Here is a 14,078-nt window from a genome sequence, read left to right on the forward strand (position 1 = left end):
GGCATCCCTGCCATTTTGTTAAAGAAGGTGGTTCATTCAGTCGCAAAGCCGCTCGCAATAATATTAAGACAAAGTGTAGATACAGGCAAGATTTATGATGAGCATAAATTAGCATATATTACCCCTATTTTCAAAAGTGGATCAAGACTAGAGGCAAGTAATTATAGGCCTGTGAGTCTGACATCTCATATTATGAAAGTGTATGAAAGGGTGATGAAGAAAAATATAATGAAACATTTAATGAAAAATAGTTTGTTTAATATAGGACAACATGGTTTTGTATCCGGAAAAAGTACACAAACCCAACTTAGTCCACCATGAAAGCATATATAAAAATATGATAAAGGAAAAAGATATGGATGTGGTTTACCTAGACTTTGCAAAAGCTTTTGACAAGGTAGACAATATATTAGCGAAAAAAATGAGAAAACATAACATTGTGGACAAAGTAGGAAGATGGATAAAAGAATTTTTGCAAAGCAGGAAACAGATAGTGATTGCAAATGATGAGAAATCAGACGAAGCTAAGGTAATATCCGTGTGCCACAAGGTACGGTGTTAGCTGCATTGCAGTTTGTGATTATGATTGCAGACCTAGACAGTAATGTTAAGGACTTGGTAGTGAGAAGTTTCGCCGATGACACAAGAATAAGTAGAGAAATTACTTGTGAAGAAGATAGGAACTCGCTATAAAGAGACCTAAACAAAATATATAAATGGGCAGAGGTAAATAGGATGGTATTTAACTCTGATAAATTTGAATCAATAAACTATGGTGATAAAGAAGGAATGCTACATGCATATAAAGGACCTAATAACGAGACAATCACAAATAAGGAAGTAGTTAAAGACCTTGGTGTGATGTTGAATAGGAATATGTTATTCAATGATCAAATAGCAATACTATTGGCAAAATGCAAAGCAAAAATGGGAATGTTGTTCCGGCACTTCAAAACAAGAAAAGCCGAACACGATTATGCTTTATAAAACGTATGTACGTAGTCCACTTGAATATTGCAATATAATATGGTACCCACACTACCAAAAGGATATTGCACAAATAAAGAGTGTACAAAGGTCTTTTACAGCTAGAATAGAAGACGTTAAGGACCTTGACTACTGGGAAAGGTTACAATTCTTAAATTTATGTAGTCTCGAAAGAAGAGAACGCTACATGATAATATAGGCATGGAAACAGATAGAAGGAATTACTGAAAACATCATGGAGCTAAAAATATCAGAAAGAGCAAGCAGAGGTAGATTAATAGTGCCCAAAACTATACCAGGAAAACTAGGGAAAGCACAGAGGACATTAATCCACCACGCACCAGCATCGATAATGCAGTGTCTATTCATATTAGGAGTGAGCGTAGATGTATTTAGAATAAGCTCGACAAATATCTAAGATGCATCCCAGACCATCCAAGATTGGAAGATGCAAAATATACCGGAAGATGCATTAGCAGTGCTCTGGTAGACATCAGAGGGGCCTCACACTGAGGGACCTGGTGCAACCCGAACGAACTGTAAGGTCTGTAAGGTAAGGTCTTCCTTCATAAATCATGAATTTCCATCTTTTGATATATGACGTAAGAATAACCTCTCTCTCTCTCTCTCTCTTTCCAAAATTATTCTCTCTTTCTTTGTCATAATATGTAAGAACAAGCACCGTCTCTCTCTTATGCCAAAGGATACAGTACTCGGAATGTGAGAGATGGATAGATAGATAGATAGTGGCAGATAGAAAGATGTACTCTCTCTCTCTCTCTCTCTCTGGTATTGTTTGGAAGGGTGAGAAGTATGTATATATATATTTTTAAGGGTAAAAAGGTTTAAGATGACTCTGAAATATTAATATCACTTCAAAGATTAATACAGTAATAGGATAATAGTGTAAGGTATATTTGATGTAGGATGTTAGTTTAAGTTATACATGTGGTATTTGAACTTTCAAGATAGGCAGTTAGGGTGTAATAATGTAGTAAGGGGGGAACTGGTGCTGAATGTAATGTGTGCCTGGCTCCCGAGCACCAGACTCCTGCTCTAAAGCGCCCAGTGCCAAGTGATCTTAAGTGGAAGGTGCTTAAATCTCACCTAGAGAAATTAGTGATAAGAAGAATACGGCCTCTAGCACTGAGAAACATGCTTCTCTTAGCTAAGCTTAGGTTAGAAGATAACCCTGCTATTCCTTCTTACCCCATTCCTGCTTTTTCTCCTGCTACTAGCCCTCCTACTTTTAATCCACCTACTCCCCTACTCCCACGCCTGGCTCCCTTGCCTCCGACCCTTGCCATTGCCAGTCTCAAGTCTAGGTTTAACAAGATTTTAACCTAGTAATGAATACAGTGAAGTGGAGTTGGCTACTCATCCCTTCTGTTCTCCTAGACCAAGGTCACTTTCATACTCCTCTTAACCTGGGAGAAGACACACCGAAAGTCCAGTGGAGGCAGATGGGGTTGGCCCACGGGTAGCTGCCCCCCCAAGTCGAACCTGTTGCGCATTCCCAGGTATCAGCAAACAGCCACTGGAAAGGCGTCTTGACAGGAGACAGTGTTATGCAAGTGGAGGAGGTGGCTTCTCATCCCACCGGTTCTCCTAGACAAAGGTCTCTGTCCTGCTCCTCTGAACCTGGGAGAAGCCATGCCAGAAGTCCAGGGGAGGCTGGTGGGGTTTGCCCACGGGTTGCTGCCTCCTCAGTCGAACCTGTTGCACGTATATCCCAGGTTTCAACAGCCAGCAGCTGGAAAGGTGTCTTGGATGTGTCCCAGTTGTCGTCCAACCTTCTAAGACTCCAGCCTGCACTTGGAAGCGCCACAAGTGCTTTCTAGATTTGTCCCATCTATTGAAGAGGCTTGCAGGCAATGCTGACAGCTCTTCTCTGCTGCCCAGTTAGCAGTTTTAGGAGCTGGGTGCAGCCCTCAACCTTCCTGCAGTGCATGGGACAGCCGGCTTATTTCTCTCCTGAGCCTACTTCTGTTGGGCACCAGTATTTGGCTCCCAAGTGCCCAACGATCCCTCTCAGGTGCTTGTTGTCTTCGTTCAAGTGCCCATCTCCTCACAAGCGCCCATCACCAGCTCCTGAGCATCCACCACTGGTTTCTGAGCGCCTGGCGCCAGCTCCTGAGCGCTCACCACCAGTTGCCAAGCGCCCGGCACCCGCCTGTGAGCTACCAGCACCAGCTCTCAAGCTCTCGGCTCCAGCTCCCAAGCTCCCGGCATCAGCTCCCGAGCGGCCAGCGCCAGCTCTTCGGTATAAATCTCCTGCTCAGAGCACCAAGTGACCGTTTTGAACTGTGGGTCTCCTAATCTATGCAGCTGTCCTTCAATATTTGTGGGTGAGCTCTCTTACCCTTTTTTGGCTCTAGCCAGCCCAGAGTCACCTACCTCGACCTTCCTGATGAGGAGCCATCCAGATGACAGACCTAGGCTCCCCATAATGCTTTCCTCATCTTCTAGGAAGGCACTCGAAGAGATTGAAGTTTGTCTTTCTGCTAAGAGGGAACACAGTAAGGCTTCCTTCATCTTTCCTCCCTAGTGCTCAATCCATAGTAGTTTTCTTTCCTACGACACCGGGAAGCTCCTTCTTCCTGACACTCTACATTTTTGTCATTGAAAATTATGTTTTTCGTCAGCAGAACTTGACCTCTTTGAGTTGCTTGAAGCTTTCAGTTTCTTGGACTGGATGGTGAGAGCACTAGCCAAGAAGATTTAAGATGGCAGTGATTTAGTTGGAGACTTTGCCTCGGACTGACTAGGAGTCTTTCCTCATGTGGGCAAGACCATCAGGGATGGCTCTCTTGAACTTGCATATCTTTTCTCTCTGGGGTTTTTGAAGAAAAGAGGTTTTTGGTGCTCCCTGTCCACTAAAGGAGTCACTCAGGCCCAGAAGTTGGACCTCCAATAAAAGTTGAATTCTGGTGCACTCTTCCAAACGCCCCAAGGATTCATCTGCGTTTGTTCCTAAGACATTCTCTCCTCTCCAGCTACATCCCTTTCGTGGGAGTAAGCCCAAGTCCAATCTAGGACCCACTCCAATGTCTGCCAGTTCTATCAAGAGGAGCTCAAGTCCTTAACCAGAAATGAGGAAGAAGTCCTCTCTGCACAAGTGGAAGCCAGTCATCTTGAATTTTGGGAAAAGTGGAATATCAGAGGGACAGAACAGTGGATTGTCAAAGTTTTGAGGGAGGACTACGCCATTCTGTTCTTGGAGTGCCCCTTTTTAGTCCATTCTCCCTTTTGGAGGAGGTCTCCTCTCTCTTTCGAAAGAGAGCCATAGAAGAAGTTGAGGACATCAACTCTGAAGGCTTCTACTTCCATCTGTTTGTGGTCCCCAAATCATTGGGGTTTGGAGACCAGTCGTTAACGTAAGCGCCCTCACTCTCTCTGTCCGGAAGATGAAGTTCAGATGGAGACGCACCAGTCATCCTTTCATCCATTCACCAGGGCAATTGGATGATAATCTTGGATATGCAGGATGCATACTTCCACTTCCCCATCCATCCAGACTCCAGGAAGTATCTAAGGTTCATCCTCTCAGGTGCCCACGTCAGTGTCTAAATGCCTGTTTCCTCTTGGAGCGCCGGGCACCAATTAAAATCTTCCAGTTTTCAGATCTTTACTTCGGCCTGTCTACGGCACCTCAAGTGTCCTGTCTACGGCACCTCAAGTGTCCACTTGGGTCCTCGCTCTTATAACAGTGACTCCTTTGATAGGTGTAAATGTCAGTTTATATCTGGACGACTTGCCTCTTCGATCTCCTTCGATGGAAAAGTGCATGAAGGACTTGAACATCTCTCTTAGGAGTGGGAATTATCATCTACCTTCAGAAGTCCTAGTTGGCCCTGTCACAAGAGTTCTTGTATGTGGAGATGAGTTTCAACTCCCGGACTTTTCGGGCTTTTCTGTCTGCCAAGAGAATCACCAGCTGCCTTTAGATGATCCACAAGTTTCTTGCCCTTTCGTCTTGCTTGGCCCATCAGTGGATAACCCTACTGGGGACTCTGTATTCCATCATGATGTTTGTCAAGTTAGGCAAACTTCATATGAGAGTTTGGCAATTATATCTCAAGGCTAACTGGGACAGGGAAACACAGCCAGACACCTTCATATTTCTCATAAACCTGGAGTTCAAGTCAGACCGGCAATAGTTGAGGTCTGAACGTAGACTTTCGGAAGGAAAGCCCTTCGTCCTCTGAGCTCAGACCTAGACTTCTATTCAGACTCCTCGATTCTAAGTTGGGGAGTCCTCTCGGGGAACCGGGAAGTTTCCGGGACGTGGTCGCCAGAAGAACAGAACTTTCACATCAACATCAGAGAGCTGAAAGCAGTTCACGTAGGGCTTCAGTGCTTATCGACCGTAGTTCACAACAAGACTGTGGTAGTCCGTAGTGTTGAAGTAGCTGACAGGTCTCTCTTTTGAACCCCTTAGTTCCTCTTCTCGGAGAAACCTTACTCGAAAGACTTTTCCTTGTGGCCTTGGATACTGCTAACATAATAGCGAGTTCCAAGCCATCAGTAAAGGGTAGATTTTTCACAAGGAGATGCAGTTTGCTACTTTACCCCTGGATTTTTGCCAAGAACGAGGACCCTTCCAAACCCTGGCCCCCCGTTCTATCTCCATTGAGCCCTTAACGGATACCTTGGCTCTGAAGAAGAGAGAAGTATTTGTCCTGCTAGTTTAGGGTTATTACCTGAGCAGGACTGAGAAGATCAGAGGACCATCCAGTAACCTCTGGTGCTCTGTCAAGAACCTGTCATGCCCTCTGACTAAGAATGAATTGTCCTTCTTCATCAAAGACTTAATTTGTGAGGTGCACTCTCAGATTCAGGAGGACAATTTTGCCTACTTTTAAAGTGAAAGCTCATGACGTCAGGGCAGTCTTAACCTTATTAGCTTTCAGGGACTTATGTCTCTCACTTCCATTCTGCAGTCGGCCTACTGGAAGTGCGTGGCTGGCATGGTACTGGGGAGGAAGTAAAGGAATCTCTTTTTCTCCTACTATCTCTTTGCCTTGCAGTAAGGTGTCGAATTTTCGGGAGCCCTGGGGGTACAATGTACCTGGAGTACCCACCAGTCTCAGTGGATGGGTTGTGGTGTTTTCAGTGTAGGTGAAAGCGTTGTCTGGTTGTTTTTTATATTGGTACTTCCCCCAGGGCAAGGTCACTTGCATATGCTTTACCAGCAATCAGGCCTATCCTCCGCTGCAAAGCTCCCGCTTATGCTAGACAACTTTTCTATTTTAAATTCATTACTATTACTTAATGTTTTGAGTAGAATATGTCCATGTATCCCACCTCCTTCAATGTGGGAGTCAGCTGTGTAATTACTTGGTAAGTTACTTATATGAAAATGTTATTTTCATGATAAAATTAAGTTTCATATATACTTACCAAGTAATTACAGAATTGGAGCCCTCCCTCCTCCCTTTTCATGGACATAAGGCACAAACAGAGTGAGGTTTTCTGCTAAGTTGTTTCCAGTGCTCCTGTTAGTAGGTGGGGCTTGTCACCTGCACTAAACTATTGAAGTGCTGCCTTGATTTTTTAAATAAAGGCTGCTTTGTGAGTTGAAACTATAGCTATGTAATTACTTGGTAAGTATATATGAAACTAAATTTTATCATGAAAATAATGTTTCAACAAAATAGAGTGCATAATATATTTTCTATGAATACTTGATTGGGCAAAAATCACTTTTGAGAGATTCGCCTGTAAAATTTAAAGGAACTCGATAGGGCTGGGTATGGAGCATATCACGGAGCTATATACTGTACTCTCCGTTTCTCTTTCTGAGAGCAACTTCTTAAGTCTTATTTACTGGGTAGCTGCATGTATGTCACCATAACAACCAGAGTTGCCAAAAAAGCTGATTCCACACTGTGATCACTTGTTTTTACTAGGTAAAATGAGTATCATGGTTGAGCAAATAGGGACAATTTTTGCTACACAGCAGGCCAGCTGCACCTTACACCCTCAGTGCCTCCATAGACCCCAACAGCCCATAAACTGATATACGGTGTTTTCCGTGTGTCATACTGTAATGGATTCTTGAATGTTTTATGGAGAAGTTGAGCTGTTTCTTTTAATTTAAAATTTTTGTTTACCCCGAAGTAGCTAGTCAGCCCTCAAAAAATTAGCTGTTTCCATGGGCCTCTTGATGATTTAGGAGGCTGTTGAGGTAGCATTCCACTCTATAATTTTCATTTATTGTAGGCCAGTGATCTTGAGGAATTCCTCATTCAACATCTTCAGAAAGGGTTTTTGTAGACTAGCAGTGTACTGTAATAATGTTTTTGATGCTGATAATTGGGTGGCTTAGATGAGTCTTGGGTTTGCATTTTCAAAAGCAAAACAAGCACAAGCACACAATACAGTAAACCCCCCCCCCTTATTCGCATTCTCATGATTTGCGGACTCACCTATTCAAGGATTTCTCTATGGAACACACACATAAACATTATTTGAGGAAAATTCGCCCATTCACGGTATTTTTCATGGAGAAATATTCCCTAATTACTATATTTTCATATTATTTCCATGATTAAATGCACTTTTTTGAGATAAAACTATTAAAATACTCAGGCATGGCATTTTTAGATGTTTTTTTGTTTGAACTATCAAAATAGGCAGTTTTAAGTGTTTTTAGAGAGGTTTTAAGTATTCCCAGATTTTAGCTTTTTGCAAGGGGTTGTGGTACATATCCCCTGCGAATAAGGGTGGTTTACTGTATAGCACTATATCACAAAGCAAGTAATCAAACCAAAGAAAACACAGGCTTCGGTAGAAAGGGCAACAGCACGTCCTACTAGAAAGGTAGTAAGGAAGAAACTGAATGCGTCACAGCATCATAGGTGAGAGGAGGCTGCCGGATGCCTCGTCTCTCATCCCATCGGCTGAACACTGGTGCCACCAATTCCTTGTTCTACAATTTTATGTGATTTTTACCGGTTTCCTGCTGGCGCTAGAAGAACTTATCCTTATGTTAAGACCACAGATTTGTTAGCTTTGAAAAATACAAATTACTGTAATTAAAAATTTGTCATTTGCCACTAGAGCTATATTATAGCTCAAAATATGTAGCATTTTATATGCCTTATACGTTAGAGAGAGAAACATAAAGGATAGTTGAATTGTTTAGGATAAGGATAGTAACACCAATGTTTGTACCACCTTTCCACCTTTGACAAAAATAGTGCAGTTAATGATGTTCCAGCTTCAATCTCTGTCTTGTAATATACATGATCATGTGCAGTATTAATCCCATTCTGCTTTTAAACACAAAATTATTAGATATTTCATAATTCTGAATTTTTAAAATTACCTTTGTCTGTGACCATTACTATTTGTTAGTGATTTTAAGAATGAGATGTTAACTTTGAAAATTGACCCATCTATGTTGTGAGTATATGTCCATATTTAACAGACAGTTGATTGTGTTTGATCATGACTACTTCAAGCTCAAATTGTTATACTTTAGTAAACCATACTAGTGTGTTTTATATAATTAACTTACCAAATAATTACATAGCTATAGTTTCTACTTTACGTGGCAGCTCAAAATTAAAAAACCGCAGTAGTGCCCTTTTCTTCTGGGTGTAGGTAGACTGCCCCACCCACTTCCGGGGAAGAATAGGTACAACATAGCTAAAGAGCTCAATTTGTTTCTGCTGGCCAATGACTTAACACTGGTTATTGGCAGCTCTTGGTTTGTTTTTCACTGGATGGTTGGATATCTTCATTTGGTGAAGTACCCTTTGTTTTTTGGTAGCGTTCAGCTGTTATTTAGCCTAGCTATTATTCAGTTATCTTTATTGATTGTGACTTTCCCAATTTGGACTTTTTGACTAATCATGTCAGATTCTAGTTTGTCTAGCACTAGGTATTGCAGCAAAGGCTGCAAGACTCGACTCACTTCAGCAAAGTATGACACTGTGAGGAATGTAAGGACTGGGATAAGGGGAAGTGGAAGACTTTGCGAACCCGTTTGGATAAATTGCAATATGACAGACTGAGAAAGGCTACTACTAGGGCTGAAGCTAAGCCTTCTGCTAGTTCGGTTAATTCTCCAGAAATTGATATTGCTTCCTTGCCTATCCCTTCAACACCTGTGACGGCATTTTCTTCTATTTTCAGTCCTCCAACCTTTCATGTTACTCCGTTACCTGGCTCTCATTCTTCTGAACCCATTGCCATTGCCAGCTTAGAAGCGCATGTGGATCAGAAATTTAATTTGTTGGTTAATACTGTTTCCCAGATTGGGAAATCTGTGAAAGTCCTGATGGACAAATTTAATAGTGTTGGTTCAGTGTCGAGTGCAGTGTCAGTGGAGGGGGAGGCTGTTCGTCCCACCAATGCTCCTAGACCAAGGTCCCTGCTAAACTCCCCTTGCTCACCTGGGAGGAAGCAAACTGGCAGTCCAAGGGAGGTTGGTGGGGTTTGCCCATGAGCAGTTGTAGCCTCATCCGAGCTTGCAGTCCGCCAGTCCCAGGCTGCGGAGGATGTTTGGATGTTCATCCCTTATCATCTAGTGATTCAGATTCTCTTGGGCCCAATAAGTGCAGTGGACGTTTTGCTAAGGTTTCGAGGCCATTGAAAAAGCCGGGCACTTCGTTGGAAGATGATTCGCCCCATCTCATAAATGAGCTTTAGAGAGGGACCTAGTCCACTCCCTTTGTGTAGCTTCTGGGAGTCGCCTGTTAAAGATTATCACACCCATTCAGTGTCCAACAAGCATCCTGACTCCAAAAATAGTGTATGCCAGTCCTGTACATCAACTTAAAGTGTCTGAGCCCCCAGAGTCTCAAAGTGTAGTGTATGAGCGCCCTGTGTCCAAGTGCCCATCGTATGAGTGCCCTGTGTCTGGGCACCCATTGCATGAGCGTTCAGTGTCCGGGCTTCCAGTTTGTTGGGGCCCAGTGCCCGAACGTTCCGCATTGGAAGGTTCAGTGTATGATTGTCAAGTTTATGGACGTCAAGTCTCTGAGCGCCAATCATACGGGCACCCAGTGTCCGCTAAGAGTGTTGCGGCTTCTAAATGTTCTGTGTCCGCTCCATCAGTGAGTGGGCGCCCAGTGTCCGAGTGTCCAGTGTCTGTGGGCGCTTCCATTGATGTTCGTCCACCTTCCAGTAAGCGTGCTGTCCCACAGGTAGGACATCCAGTACAGGCAGTCCCCGGTTATTGGCAGCCTCGGTTACTGCCGATCCGGTTTTACAGTGCTTGTCTAGCGACGACAATAACCAGATTTTCGTTGCTGATAACCGGTTATCAGTGCTGATCTCCTCTTATTGGTGGCGCTGATCACCGGTTATCGGCGCCACTAACCGGTTATCAGCGCCACTAACCGGTTATCAGCGCCGATAACCGGGGATCAGTGCTATTATCGCCGATTTTCGGTTAGCGGCGATTTTCGGTTGTCGTCATCCCGTCGGGAACAGAACCCCGCCGATAACCGGGGACTGCCTGTACCTGATATCTCAGGTGAGTTTCCTTCTGTTGTGGAACCCATTGTTGGCCCTGATTCAACTCAGACTTAGAGTTCTGAGCTTACTTCAGAAACCAGCTCCTGTAGTTCAAGAACCTACGGACCCTTCATTGTCACCCGTTTCCTCTGACAAGGAACCAGTGGAAGAGGAACAGCCTACGTCGAATTATTCAGCTCTGCTAAGATATTTCCTGGTATGCTATCCTTCATTCTTTTCTCCAGCTGCCCATCTTCTCTGGGATCGTCCTTTTTGATGCGATAACCTGCAGGAACTGCCATATTACCTCGTATGGTTCTGTCTTCTTCATCAAGGAAAGCCTTTGCCCATATCGACGATGTCGGGAAAGCGGTTTTCTGTACGCCTCCCTCTCACTTCATACGGAAGAAGTATCTGTCGTACACAACTGGAGAAGCACCGTCCTTGGGAGTCTCTGCCTCCTCTCAATGTGACTTCTCTGGTCTCTTAGAGGCTTCTTGTTGCTCTGCTTTCTCCTCAGCAAGAATTCTTTTTACTGCGCCGGAGCTGGACCATCTTGTTAAGGATATTTTTAAAGTTTTCGAGGTCCTCAGCTTTCTTGACTGGACAGTTGGGGCTCTAGCAAAGAAGATAGAAGACTACACCACACTTCAGTAGAACTTCGCTTCAGACTGTTTGGGGCATCCTGGTTTGCGCTGATATAGCAGTGAGAGATGGGACTCAAGAGTTGGCGCCCATCTTTGCCACAGGAGTTCTGAAGAAACAAGATTTGTGGTGCTCATTTACCGCGAAGGGAGTCGCACCCTCTCAACATTCCTCTCTTCTGTTTGTTCCTTTAGACAAGACCAGTTTATTCCTGCAAGAAACTCTGGAATGAGTAACAGCTGAACTCCAGAAGAAATCTACACAGGACCTTCTCGCACAGTCCACCAAGAGGACTAGGATCCCTAACCGAGCTACTTCAACTGCCACATCTACTAGAACGTCTTCTCCATTGTTACAACAACCCTTTCGAGGTACTAGAGGTTGATTCCAGTCGCATCCTAGATCCAGCCTCCGAACGACGCGACCCGTCAAGAAACCTATCACCAAATCAGCCCCTCGAAAGTGAGTTATCTGTCCTCCGTGTTCCAGTGGGAGCAAGACTCCTTCATTTTTGGACCAGGTGGATGAACAGGAATGTAGAGCCGTGGGTACTAAAGGTCTTAAAAGAGGGCTGTGCAATCCCTTTCAGGGAGAAACCTCCCTTAGTAGCCTCACTCATCAACTAACAGCCTACTCAGTAGGCTCGGAGAGGTTTTCAGCCCTGTCTCAGGAAATTTCAGCTCTATTCTAGAAGCAAGCCATGGAAGTGGTCGAGGATATAGGCACAGAGGGGTTCTACAGTACAACCACCTCTTCTTGGTTCCCAAGTCATTGGGAGGATTGAGACCTGTCGTGAACGTCAGTGCTCTGAATTTCTTCGTTCAAACAACAAAGTTCAGAATGGAAATGAACCAATCGGTCTTGTCAGCCATCCACCAGAGAGATTGGATGGTCACGATCGACATGAAGGATATGTACTTCCATGTTCCAGTTCTGCCAGATTCCAGGAGGAATCTGAGGTTCATGTTCCAGGACAGAGTCTTCCAGTTTCAGGCACTGTGCTTTGGCCTCTGCATGGCCCGTCAAGTTTTTACTCGAGTTCTCACCCCTCTGGTGAAATGGTTACATCTGATGGGGATAAACGTCTCTCGGTACCTCGACGACTGGCTCCTACGCTCCCCCTCGAGATCTCAGTGCACGGAGGACCTTCAGAAAACACTTCAACTTGCTCAAGAACTAGGACTATTAATAAATTTCAAGACTCAACTAGTCCCAACTCAGTCTATTCTATATTTGGGGACAGTGATAGATTTTCTGAATTTTCGGGCTTTTCTGTCCCAACAAAGGATTCAGAATTGTCTCAGAAAAGCCTGAAACTTCATATTTCACCCATCCTGCTCAGCCAACGCATGGATGGGTCTTCTAGGAATTCTTTCATCCATCAAGAAGTTTGTTCCGTTGGGCATGTTGCATACCAGAGTGTTGCAGTTTTACTTCAAGGCCAACTGGTGCAGGAAGTTTTCCCGGACTCGTTCATCTTCAACATCTCCCCTGAAATCAAAGAGGACCTTCGGTAGCAGCTGGTGAAGGACAGGTTTGCGACAGGGAAGTCTCTGTCTCCAATAAGCCCTGACTAACGTTGTACCCAGATACTTCAGATCTGGGTTGGGGGTCTCTTCTCAACGGCATGGAGGTTTTAGGAATGTGGTCTCCAACCGAAAGGAACCTTCCCATCAGTGTAAAAGAATTAAAGGCAATTCATCTAGCCCTTCAGTATTTTGCAGTGCAGACTTTCAACAGGACAGTGGCAGTCCATTCGGACAGCATGACCGCCCTGGCCTACATCAGGAACCAAGGAGGAACTCATTCTTTTTCACTCTACGAAGCAACCAAGGCTTTTCTTCTGTGGGCACTAAGCAACAAGTCCCAAGTTCTGACCCGCTTCATCCAGGGGAAAATGAATGTCCTGGCGGACAAATTGAGTTGTGGCAAACAGGCTCTATTGACGGAGTGGACACTCAATCCACAGGTGTGCACTGACCTGTGGAAGCTGTGGGGGAAGCCGTCGATGGGCCTGTTTGTGACGTTGAGGAACCATCGTCTTCTTCTGTATTGTTCTCCTGCTCCAGATCCTCAGGCATGGGCAATGGATGCCATGCCGCAGGATTGGTTGGATATCGACGTATACGCCTTCCCTCCCTTCAGCATGGTGAGGGAGGTATTGAAGAAATTCAGCACTCACAGCGATGTGTCAGTGACTCCAACCACTCCGTTTTGGCCGCGCAAGGAGTGGTTTCCAGATCTTCTAAGCCTACTGACGTATTTCCCAAGACTGCTTCCTCAGAAGAGAAATCTTCTCAAACAGCTGCATTTTCACAGATTCCATCTAAGGTTATCCACTCTCGCTCTGACTCTATTTTTGATAGCTAGCTATGACTAAGAGAGCTAGTGAGCTAAATGCTATTGATAAGAGGGTAGGTTTTACTCAAGCTAATGCTGTATACTCACTGATTTTGGGTTTCTTGGTGAATAATGAGGACCCATCTAACCCCTGGCCACGTTCTTTTTTGATCAAGAGCCTGTCTGAAATTGTGGGCCCAACCGATCAAGAGAGAGTCCTCTGTCCAGTAAGGGCCTTACCAGTATACCTAGAGAGAACCAAAAGTATTAGGGGTTCCTCCTCAAACCTTTGGTGTTCCATGAAAGACCCCAGTCGTCCATTATCCAAGAATGCATTGACATTCTTTTTAAGGTCTGTAATTTCGGAATCACATTGGGGGGTTCAGGACGAATTACTGCCCTCATGTAAGTGTAAGGTCAAGGCACACAAAATAAGAGCGGTGGCTACGCCTTTGGCCTTCAGACATAATCTGTCTCTCTCTTCAATCTTGCAATCAACATATTGGAGATGCAAGTCATTGTTTGCTATGTTCTACCTACGTAATATCAAAATGGTGTATGAAAGCTGCGGTGCTTTAGGTCCATTCTCCACAGCTGGCAAGGTATTGGGGAATGAAGGATAGGAGAAATGCCTT

General features: G+C 44.4%; 1 protein-coding gene across 3 annotated transcripts in view; it reads left to right on the top strand.

Annotated features, from left to right (window-relative positions):
- The window catches only part of HSPBAP1 (HSPB1 associated protein 1), a 287,128-nt gene that overhangs the window by 106,105 nt on the left and 166,945 nt on the right, over positions 1-14,078 (top strand). The window lies entirely within an intron of this gene.

Source organism: Macrobrachium rosenbergii, chromosome 58 (assembly GCF_040412425.1).
Source record: "Macrobrachium rosenbergii isolate ZJJX-2024 chromosome 58, ASM4041242v1, whole genome shotgun sequence".
NCBI lineage: Eukaryota > Metazoa > Arthropoda > Malacostraca > Decapoda > Palaemonidae > Macrobrachium > Macrobrachium rosenbergii.